At 40.1% G+C, this 10,967-nt stretch overlaps 1 non-coding gene across 1 annotated transcript; it reads left to right on the top strand.

The window, feature by feature from the left end:
- The first annotated feature begins 10,459 nt into the window (after positions 1-10,459).
- On the top strand, positions 10,460-10,587 carry LOC139015899 (small nucleolar RNA SNORA51). Its single transcript, XR_011472547.1, has one exon. It is a non-coding gene; the product is annotated as a small nucleolar RNA SNORA51 (small nucleolar RNA).
- The last annotated feature ends 380 nt before the right edge of the window (positions 10,588-10,967 follow it).

Below are 10,967 nucleotides of genomic sequence, written 5' to 3'. Positions count from 1 at the left end.
AATGTAAACACAAATGTTTGCTCTAGCTGTGCCCAAGACTTGTTACAATAATCTTTGAAAAGAGAATTGTTGTGCCAAGTAAAGACATAAACTGATAGTTAATAATTCAGGCATGTTAGGCTTTTGTTTTGTTTTTAAAATCTTAGCTCTAAGACACTTCACATTTGATAACCAAGTGAGAGTTTCCTTAAAGTAAACAAATTAAGCTATAGATGTTGATGATCTAAATATGCCAGGGGCCTCTGAAGGTCTGTGTGTGAGCCAGGATGAGATTATTCACTTTCCACGTTGACAGTCATCCCTGGAATTATGGAAGACAGCATGAACTCAGCTCTGAGAAATGGGGCTGGAGGACGAAGCCCTTTTTCTTTTGATTGCTTTCCAAGGACGGGCATCCCTCTTGCCCTCTTTACTGCAATTGTCCCAGATGCATTTATTCTGTGTGAATCTTATGTGGACTCACCATAAGGTTAAACACGGGCTTGTGTTCTGTCCACTTGGAGGAACCAGGTGATGCTCTTGTGGGTTTGGGTGTGATAAGCAGAATTTCCAAACAAATAGTGGAGGAAACATTGTGTGTGGTGAACTAATTAAGGGAAAACTGGGAAGCACTTGCTGGAATAAGAAAAATGTTAACTTCCATTTATGTCCTACTGAAGTTTAGAAGTGATTTGTGAAAGAGGTTAATTTCAGCAATATTCAGGACATTCATAGCATATTCAAATGCATTTGTGCTATGTTGGATTCAAAGCACATGTGCGCGTGTGCAATATATATATGACATATTTACCAAATTTAAAGATTATGCTCTGTGAGTAGAGAACATTGTTAAAATGTGTATTTTTGTGTTTCGTTTTCTTTTCTTTTTAATATATTTTATTGATTTTTTTTTACAGAGGGGTAGGGAGAGAGATAGAGAGTTAGAAACATCGATGAAAGAGGGACATCCATCAGCTGCCTCCTGCACACCCCCTACTGGGGCTCGAGCCCGCAACCCAGGCATGTGCCCTTGGCCGAAATCGAACCTGGGACCTTTCAGTCCGCAGGCCGACACTCTATCCACGGAGCCAAACCGGTTAGGGCTTTTTTTGTGTTGCTTAATATTGCTTTTGTTATATAAAGAATCCACTTCTAAATTTTGTTACTTACTTACTTCAGGTGATTTATCCTCCAAATATAAAACATTATTATTAATAAACAGAAAGGACACCTGTGTAGAAGTGTCCATTAGAAGTAGCTCATTTATTTTAAAAGTTCAGAAGCATCATTTGTTATATTCAGAAGTTACATTACATTTAAATAAGGATGCTTAAAATACTTGTAGTATTGTATAATATTTTAAATATACAAAATAATGTACAAAGTAGCAAATTTAGAAAAATATTATCTGTTAACCATCCAACATGGTTAACATATTGATGCATTTTCTTCCTCATTGTGTGTGTGTGTGTGTGTGTGAGTGTGATGCTCAAATACATATATTTAAAAATATAAAGTATATTTTTATTGATTTTAGAGAGGGAGAGAGAGATAGGAACATCAATGATAAGAGAGACTCATTGATTGGCTCCCTCCTGCATGTCCACATTGGGGATCGAACCTGTAACTGGGCATGTGCCCTGACCAGGAATTGAACCGTGACCTCCTGGTTCATAAGTAGACGCTCAACCACTGAGCCACACAGGCTGGGCTACATATACATATTCAGTTCAAAGTTAAAAATGTACCTAGTATAAATGGAAATCTACAGAATAGAGATGTTGATGTCCTTCAATAACTAAAATCCTCCTTTCCCACTCCCCAGGAATCATTCCTGCTGAAGCTGCACACTCATCCCACAATTTTCTCTCACAACAGTGCTCTTGCCAGACTAAAGGGTGTTTAGTTCCCAGAAAACATCCTCTCTTGACTCTGGACCTCTGCACATTCTATTGCCTCTGCCTGAACTCTCTTCTTCCCCATCCCCAAACTTTCATTTAACCCATTTCTGCTCAGCCTTTTCTATCGAGGCTGTTCCTAACCCGCTGCCCTAGATTAGAGGACCCCGTTGTTGCTCCCACAGGACTTCAGATTACTCACTCTTAATACATACCGCACTTGATTGCCTGCATGCCTGTGTTTTACATTAGATAAGAGGCTCTGTGAAAGCGGAGATTGCATCTTTTTGTTTTCTATGGCACACTCAGCAGCAAGCAGCCGCATAGTAAGTGCTCAATAAATATGTATTGAATCAACCAATAAAGCAAACCCTCCTTGTATCATTCATATCTTGCTTGGGAGCTGACTTTCCCGCTGTGCAATGATCTACAGACCACTTCTCTGCATGAGATTTATGTCCCTTAAAACTCTGGTCTGCAGATGGGAAACCTGTCACTGAAATCATTCTGTCTTTATGTTAGAAACCCTTTATTATTAAATATCTTTATGTCATGCAGCAGTTTCATTGGTTTAATCTCACTTGAGGATTCTGAAAACACTGTGAATAAAACTTTGATGAGAGGTCATTTTGTTTCATATTTTAAATTAAAGATTAAAAAACAAAGCTAGAAACCTCAGGAAGTATTTTATGTTTTCTTAGATTTCTGAAACTTTACAAGAGAGATAATTTACATTTATAGTCCCAACTAGAGGCCCAATGCACAGATTCGTGCACATTGAAACGATTTAATTAGAATGTGGCTGGCAGGGTGGGACTGGGCTAGACAGGCTGGACATGCACTGGAGCCAACCTCCCGTGGTCCCTCCCTGGCCGGCCGCACCTGGGGTGGCGCCAGGGCTCTAAGGGCATCTGCGGAGTGAGTAGGGTCCCTCCTGCAGGTGGGGTCCCTTGACCTGGCCTGTGGGTGCCGGACAGAAACCAGCAGTCCGACAACTCCTGAGGGGTCCCGGAGTGCAAGTGGGCACTCTGCAAAGTTGCTGTCACTCAGCAACTCCTGCATTGAGCACCTGCCCCCTGGTGGTCAGTGCATGTCAAGCTACTAGCTGGTCTGCCAGTTGGCTGGTCGCTTAGTCTTTAATATATATAATTAGATGTAGTGGTTAATAATGCGGATTTTGTAATCAAAGAAAACATGATAATTTCAAGAGAAACATCAAAAGTGCTTTATTCAAAGTAATGTCCATCGCTAGCTACACATTGCCCCCATCTTTCAGGTAATTTGTGGATACTGTCCCCAATAGAACTTTTCTTGTTTTGAGGCAAACCATTCAGAGACCCAATTTTCCACTTCATACGTTTTGAAGTGCTGCTCAGAAAGTACGTGTGCCATCGATCAGAACAAGTGGTAATCTGAAGGAGCAAGGTCTGGTGAATACAGCAAGTGGGTTAATACTTCCCAGGCAAGATCTTTTAACGTATCTTTAACTGGTTTTGAAGTGTGTGATGGTGCGTTATCATGAAGATAACTTTGCCGTGTCTTCTGGCCTACGTTTTATGATCAAAGCGTGGTTCAAATTGACCTGGACATTCTTTGTCTTTCACATTGAAATCATCACTTTTAAAGCATTTAAACCAGTGTTCACAAGTATCTTGAGATGGAGCATGTTCACCATAAGCTTCCCAAAGTATACGATAATTTAAGCAGCACTTTTCTTCAAAATAAAGTAATGAATTAAAACTTCCCACAAATGTTCTTTTTTTGGCACAAAATTCGACATTTTTAAGTGTAAAAATATCTATGATGTTAACACCTTCAGAAAATTTGACATATGAAGTTTTGAAGCTTGTCAATACAACAAAATAGCATACATATCAAATTGCATATATATCAACATATGTGTAACTCCATCTATTGAAAAAAATCCGCATTATTAACCGGTACACCTAGTAGATGTCTAGCATATACTGAGGCCTTGATCAATGTTTTCACACAAAAGAATCAGGATGACTCTCTTTGATATATTTGTAAAGAATATTTTGTGACTAACATATATTAAATGGCTGTTAAATGTAAAGTCACTTCTCAGTGACTTTTGTCAATGGAGGAAATCATTGGTGTGGATAATTAAAAACTGGAGCAGTTGTGTTTGATGAGATGGATGGGGACAAACACTGTTTGGTTGTCAAACTCTCTCAGGCTCCTGGAGCCTGATCTTCTGGATAGGTGGTTGGGTTGACTGGATTGAATGGCTCATATTTAGAAACACATTATAAGTTTGACTTTAGTTTTTACTTTCTTCATGGTTTCAATTCATCTCCGGGAAAATATAAACTGATGAAGAAAAGATTAGTGAAGATTGGCAAAATAGTGGGGGAAGGAAGTACATTTGAAATATGAGATTTTATTTCATATTTAGAGTTATTGAATGTCTATCCAGCCGTTGTGGCTCAGCGGTTGAGCACTGACCCAGGAACTAAGAGGTAGTGGGTTCAATACCTGGTCAGGGCACATGCCCAGGATGCAGGCACAATCCCCAGTGGGAGATGTGTAGGAGGCAGCTGATCAATGATCCTCTCTCATAGACATTTCTATCTCTCTATGCCTCTCCCTTCCTCTCTCTCTAAAAATCAATAAAAGCATATTTAAAAAATATTTTAAATGTCTAGGGTAGCATCACAAGCAAATTGTCCATGGGTTTTTAAACATATGGGGTTACATGGGATTTAGACAGACAAATATTTTGGAAAAACCAATTATTGTCTAGTATAATGAAGAAGACTGAGAGTACTTCTTTTCTAATTAAAAAACAGAGACCTTCGAAATGCTAATTTAGGAAGGTGTGTTAGACAGTTTCCAAAGATGGTCACCAATCTTTTTTTCTTCTACATTTATGTTGCTTTACCAATCAAAGTGGTAGAGTTCATTCTTTTCTGTTGAATTTTACCTGGCCCTGTGACTTGCTTTGCCCAGTTGAATGCAGCTCAAAGGATGCTATCCAGTTCCTGGCCTAGACCTTGAGGGGACTGGCAGCTTCTCCTTTATTCCTCTTGAATCCAGCTGCTAAGCAAAACTCTGATGAGACTGTTATGCTGTGAGGAAGTCCAAACCAACCTTGTGGACTGGCCTCATGGAAGAGCAGCAAAGTGCCAGACGTATGAGTAAAGCTTTCACAGACCTTCTAGTTAAGCTCAGTCTTGAGCTGAAAGAAATTGAGTGAGTGACCCCAGCCAATGCCATATGAAGCAGAGGAACTTCTCAGCTTAATCCGTTCAACTGAGAGTCTTGTGAACAATAATAAATTACCATTTAAACTGCTAAGTTTGGGGTGGATTATTTTGTAATAATGGATAATGAAACAGTAGGTGACTCATTGCTTCTAATATTGGCTTTAACATTTTATTTATTATAGTTGTAATTTGCTAAGAGAGTTGAACTTAAATGTTCTCACCTAATCTATATATATAAAAGCCTAAGCAACTGAACGACTGAAAAACTGGTCAACTGGTCACTGTGATGCGCATTGACCACCAGGGGGCAGACACTCAATGCAGGAGCTGCCCCCTGGTGGTCAGTGTGCTCCCACAGTGGGAGTGCTGCTCAGTGAGCTTATCTAGTGTCAGTGGTGGCAGGCCTTTCTCCGACTGCCTACTGCTTCCCATACTACTACATCCCTTGGGGGATGTTGGACTGCCAGTTTCAGCCCGATCCCTGCAGGTCCCCCAGCCTGGCCTGCGGGGCTTGGGCTGAAACTGGCAGTCCGACATTCCCCAAGGGGTCCCAGATTGCGAGAGGGCACATACCAGTCTGAGGGACCCCACTGGTGCACAAATCTGTGCACCAGGCCTCTAATAAATAAGGTGTTAGATGGGTTCATTAAGTAGATGGGCGCTCTCCTTTTACAATGCATATGTCTACCACATCATGACAATGTACACTTTAAATATTTTATAATTTTATTTGTGTACTAGAGGCCCAGTGCACAAATTCATGCACCAGTGGGGTCCCTCAGCCTGGCCTGCGGGATCAGGCTGAAACCGGATCTACGGCATCCCCTGATGGGTCCTGGATTGCGAAAGGGTGCAGGCCGGGCTGAGGGATCCCACCGGTGCACGATTGGGGCCAGGGAGGGAGACAGGAGGGCTCCAGGGCATGTCTGACTTGTCTCACTCAGTCCCGATTGGCCGGACCCCAGCAGCAAGCTAACCTACCAGTCGGAGCATCTGCCCTTTGGTGGTCAGTGCACGTCATAGTGACTGGTCGACCAGTTGACTGTCTGCCTCCTGATGGTCCGTGCATGTCACAGCGAGCATTTGAGCGGCCTTAGCATATCATTAGCATATTATGCTTTGTTTGGTTGAACGGATGACCAGATGACCAGACACTTAGCACATTAGGCTTTTATTATATAGGATTTTACCTTAATACAGCTGAAAAAAAAGAAAACTGAAAACAATTCTATTAATATGGAATATATGTCTAAGTATTTGTGTGAATATGTTTATGTCTTAATTCACACGCATACACATTAGTGTAAATCATACAATTTGGCTATTTAGCATATATTATGACTAATTTTAAAAATGGTCAATATCTACAAATTTTCTAGGACATATATTTCTTCAGACTTGTGTTATGACCAAAATCTGCTTCTGATTTAAATTTATTTGTAACTTTTTCTCAGTAATTTGAATTAAGTGGATAAATAAATTTTCAGCAAATTCCATTAATACATTGTTTGCGGGTAGTTTTATCGCGCGCTAACAGGTGGCTCTACTTCTTACAGTCAATGTAAAATGTATAAATACGTTTCCCACATACGAAATGCAAAAAATTTTTTTCAAAATTGATGCCATTTTCAGACTAGAAACTATAAATTATCATTTGGTATTTGAGGCAGGAAATTTCATTAAAGTACCTGATTGAGACAAAACAAATGTTCTCTGTGTCCTGAGATTAAAATAAGATGTGAACTTAGCTGAACATCAGTGGAGGAAAAGGTATGGAGCTAAAGTTTCCCGCTTCTAAATATTTTTCATCAAGTGATGTCTAGCCTCGAAGATCAGTAATTATTCAATCAAGCTCATGTACCCCAAATCAAATTCAGAAATAAAAATTGAATAACGGCACTCTGTCCATGAATTCTCTTAGATTCAAGCCCTGACATAGCAGGGACCCTCAAGGATTTCTGAGGGAGACCCAAGGTTATTGTTTGTGGCATCTGAGTCTCTGGTGAAGATTCAGTAAGAAAACAGATGTTACACTAGAGCTTTGTTTCGTGAAGAATAACAGATGAGTAAATAGAGGTTTTCAATTTGAGAGCAGAACACAGGGTGATCAGAATCCCAACCACTTGGTAGAAGATGATAGAATAGAACAGTGGAAGGATGAATTAAGTGATGTGCTGTATTTTATCAATGAAACTAGTGGCAAAAGATATATTTCTTACAATTATTTAACTAGGAGAAAACCCCTGAAAATGATACATTTTGCTTATAAAGCAGTGTGAAGTGTGATAGATCACACAGTCAATTTAATGGTTCAGTTTGCTGCATTTATATTAGCATTAAGATTAGACTTTGGATTCATTCAAAATTAATGAAAACATAGAAAACAGATTTTGACTATTAATCTGTTGCTGCTTGAAACATTTTGTCATCCTATGTTCTCCTTGTTCTTTAGGGTGGAGCAGGTCAGCAATTGAACAAATGACTCTTTGTACTAGGGACACTTTGGTATTATGCTCTATACACGGGCTTAAGCATGTAAGGTGTTTTCCTCTAGAAACTAAACCGTGGTTTCCATTTTGAATGAAGAATATGACATCTCCTCGGTAATAACATTATAACTCAGTTTAGGGTAATGAGAGTGACAGTTCAGTGTGACATATTATTTGAAGGAAAGTTTTTAAAATTATTTATTGCCTTACAAATGATGTCATGTGCTTAATGCATTTACTGTACACTAGTACCAAAGTAAGAACACACAGTGCATTCACTGACATCGTCATGTGCCCCATAATGATGTTCTGGTCAATGTCGGACCACATATTCGATGGTAGTCTCATAAGATTATAATTCTGAAAAATTCTTACCTCCTAGTGATGTTGTAGCCATGGTAACATCATAGTACCACACATTACTCATGTGTTTGTGGTGACATTGGTGAAATTAAACCTGCTGTACTGCTAGTCATATAAAAGTATAGCCCATACAGTTATGTACACTGCATAATAATTGATAGAACAAATACTGTGTTACTGGTTTATGTGTTTACTACACTGTACTTTTTATTGTTACTTTATAGTATATTCTTTCTATTTAAAATAAGTTTGCTGTAAAACAGTTTTTTATATTGTTTCAGCAACAGCCTCATACAAATTGACTTCATTTTCTCTCATGCTAGATTTAATCTTGTTTTATAAATTTCGTGTAGTCTCAGTGTGTCGTGTTTAGAGAGTCGATAGTAGTGGACAGTAATGTCCTAGGCCTTCACGTTCACTCCCCAGTGACTCACTGACTCACCCACAGCAACTTCCAGTCCTGCAAGCTCCACTCATGGTGAGTGCCCTATACGGATTTATAAGTTTTTATTTTTATATCATATCTTTACTGTATCTTTTTATGTTGAGATGTGTTTATATTTACAAATACTTACCAGTGTGTTACGACTGCCTATAGTATTAAGTAGAATAACATGCCGTACAGGTTTGTCGCCTGGGAGCAGTAGGCTATATACCATGTAGCCCAGGTGTGGAGTAGGCTATACCATACAAGTTGGTGTAAGCGCACACAACCACAAAATCTCCTGATGACGCAACTCTCACAACATATCCCGTCCTAAGCAGCTGTCAGGCGCAGCAAGAGCACTGCATAGCCCTGCTGCTCTGAGTTGTTCCGAGTCCATGTATTCTTCTAAATTCTTCCTGACTAGGTTCCTTCTCAAACCCTATTCACTACACTAACTGTTGGGAACTTAGTCCAAGTTCCTTCTTTATCTTCTGCTCACTAGTTACAGGTGTTGGACCCGAGCCCCTCTGCCTGGGCTGGACCTCCTAGGACGTTGGGTCTTAGATGTAGAAGCCATGAAAAGTTGTGGGTATATAAGAATGAGTCTTTATTGCAGAAGCCAGTGGCCATATAGGCATCAGACAACACAGTCTTTCACAACAAAGTCCATATGGCTAACCGCACACCAGCTGGCAAATACATATCTTTTTTACACAGTAGTAGCAGTCTCTGGACCCACAGCTATTCCCTGAGCAGCCACATGCTGCCTCTAAACTCACTGCCTTAGCAGCTTCTCCTGTCTCTCCTGCCCAGCACACTGGCTGGTCTCTGTAGCCTCACATAGTAAATACCTCTGAGCTTCTCTCTCAGCACACTGGCTGGTTAACACAGTAGCTATATCTGAGCTCTCTAGAAGCTCTTAGCCATACATCGTAGCAGTCCCAGCTCTCAGCTCCGTCTCTCCAGCACACTTCTTTGCACTCCAGCACACTGGCTGGTCAGTAACTTGTATATTATTCCAGAGACAAAGAAGGCTTCATGCCAATAGTTACACCGATCATATTGTGGCTACAGAAGGACACACATGCGCAGTATACCATGGGATTGCTGTGCTTGTGTCCTTGCACCTGCTTATGGTATCTTAGCCTCGGTGCAGAGTGGCCTTGGACATTCGGGGTATTGACAACAAGGCCTCTGTGCTGTAATTGGCCTTGACTATCAGGCGTCTCTGGCGTGGTTCCCACAGCAGCACACGACTGTCATCAGTGTGCAAAGGCACTGCTGCAGGTGGCAAATCTGCAAAAGTATGTCTGCCTCCCAGAAAGTCAAGTTGGATTTTCTTCTTCCTCTAGGTATGAACTCCCTCATAAACAATCATAAGACAGTATTAAAGGGTAAACAGGAACAGGTTTCTTTTTTGTGGTAAATTTTATTGACATTTTTACTGATTATTATAATAAAAACCGTGTAAACTCTGTGACCGTGTAGTATGTCCCGACGGAGAACAGTGGTTAAGAGCCTGCCTGCAGGGCTCCTGTCCCAGCTCGGCAGCTCACTGACAGGATGATGTAGGCACATTGCTCAACTCTGTGCCTAGTTCCCTCATCTTTACAACAGGGATAATCATAGTATTTACTATATAGATTTAAAAATAAGGATTAAATAGACTAACATATGTAAAGTACTAGGAACTGATGTATTCCCTTAATCAATACTAGTTATTATGTTAATGCTCCATATTCTTGGTATTGAGCAGGATGAGGGTGCAGAAATTCAGAAATACACCTCCTTGAGGAATGATTTTTTAAAAATGTAGGCCACTTTTTTCCTTTTTAAAATGAAAGATAATTTATATATTTAAGACCTTCATAAAAAAAATCTCATGATCTAACTTTGCAACTACTCCATTCTTATGAGGAAATCCTTTTACGTTTATTTATCTGACTTTATTCTTAGAGACATGTATCTTGATCATTCTCTTTTCCACCATTTAAGAGCATTAGTGATGTTCAATATTTTCTATATAAATAATTGGATTTCCCACTCGCAACTCTCTTTATAAAACTGCTTTCAGGCCTGGTGCTTACCACAGGCTGTTTTCTTATACTGACTGTACAGAAATAGGAGGCAGAGTAAGCCCACCCCATATACACCACAGCTTGGCCTTTGGCCTGGTCTGTATTGTGAATGGGGAGACATTGAGGAAAAGAAAAAAACAATACTGCTTTCAAAACCATCAGTCACTGCCTTAGACATTGATCAAATTCTTGGTGGTCATTCTAGTATGAAGAGTAGACATATAAAGCATTTTCTCTACCAAACAAGGCATGTAACTTTAAACAAGATGAAATGGCAGTTTAACGATATCACTACCCTGCTGAACCCCCTCAGTGAGGGCCTTTGTCCTCAGGAGGAGTTCAAGCTCCCGGCAGGGTTTCTAGGCGTGGTCTATGGCCTCCTTTCCTTCCCTCCGTCTTCCCATTCTCTTCCACAAAAGTACACATTCAATGAACTTTATCCATTACAAGCTTTCCTCAGCTCCTCTGCTAGATCATGTCTTTTCTTTCTTCCTAGCCTACAT

This window comes from Myotis yumanensis, unplaced genomic scaffold (assembly GCF_028538775.1).
Source record: "Myotis yumanensis isolate MYYU_CA2020_CCGP unplaced genomic scaffold, mMyoYum1.0.hap1 SCAF_8, whole genome shotgun sequence".
In the NCBI taxonomy this organism is placed as follows: Eukaryota; Metazoa; Chordata; class Mammalia; order Chiroptera; family Vespertilionidae; genus Myotis; species Myotis yumanensis.
The sequence above is the reverse complement of the archived record's forward strand: the minus strand, read 5'-3'. Positions and strand labels throughout refer to the sequence as shown.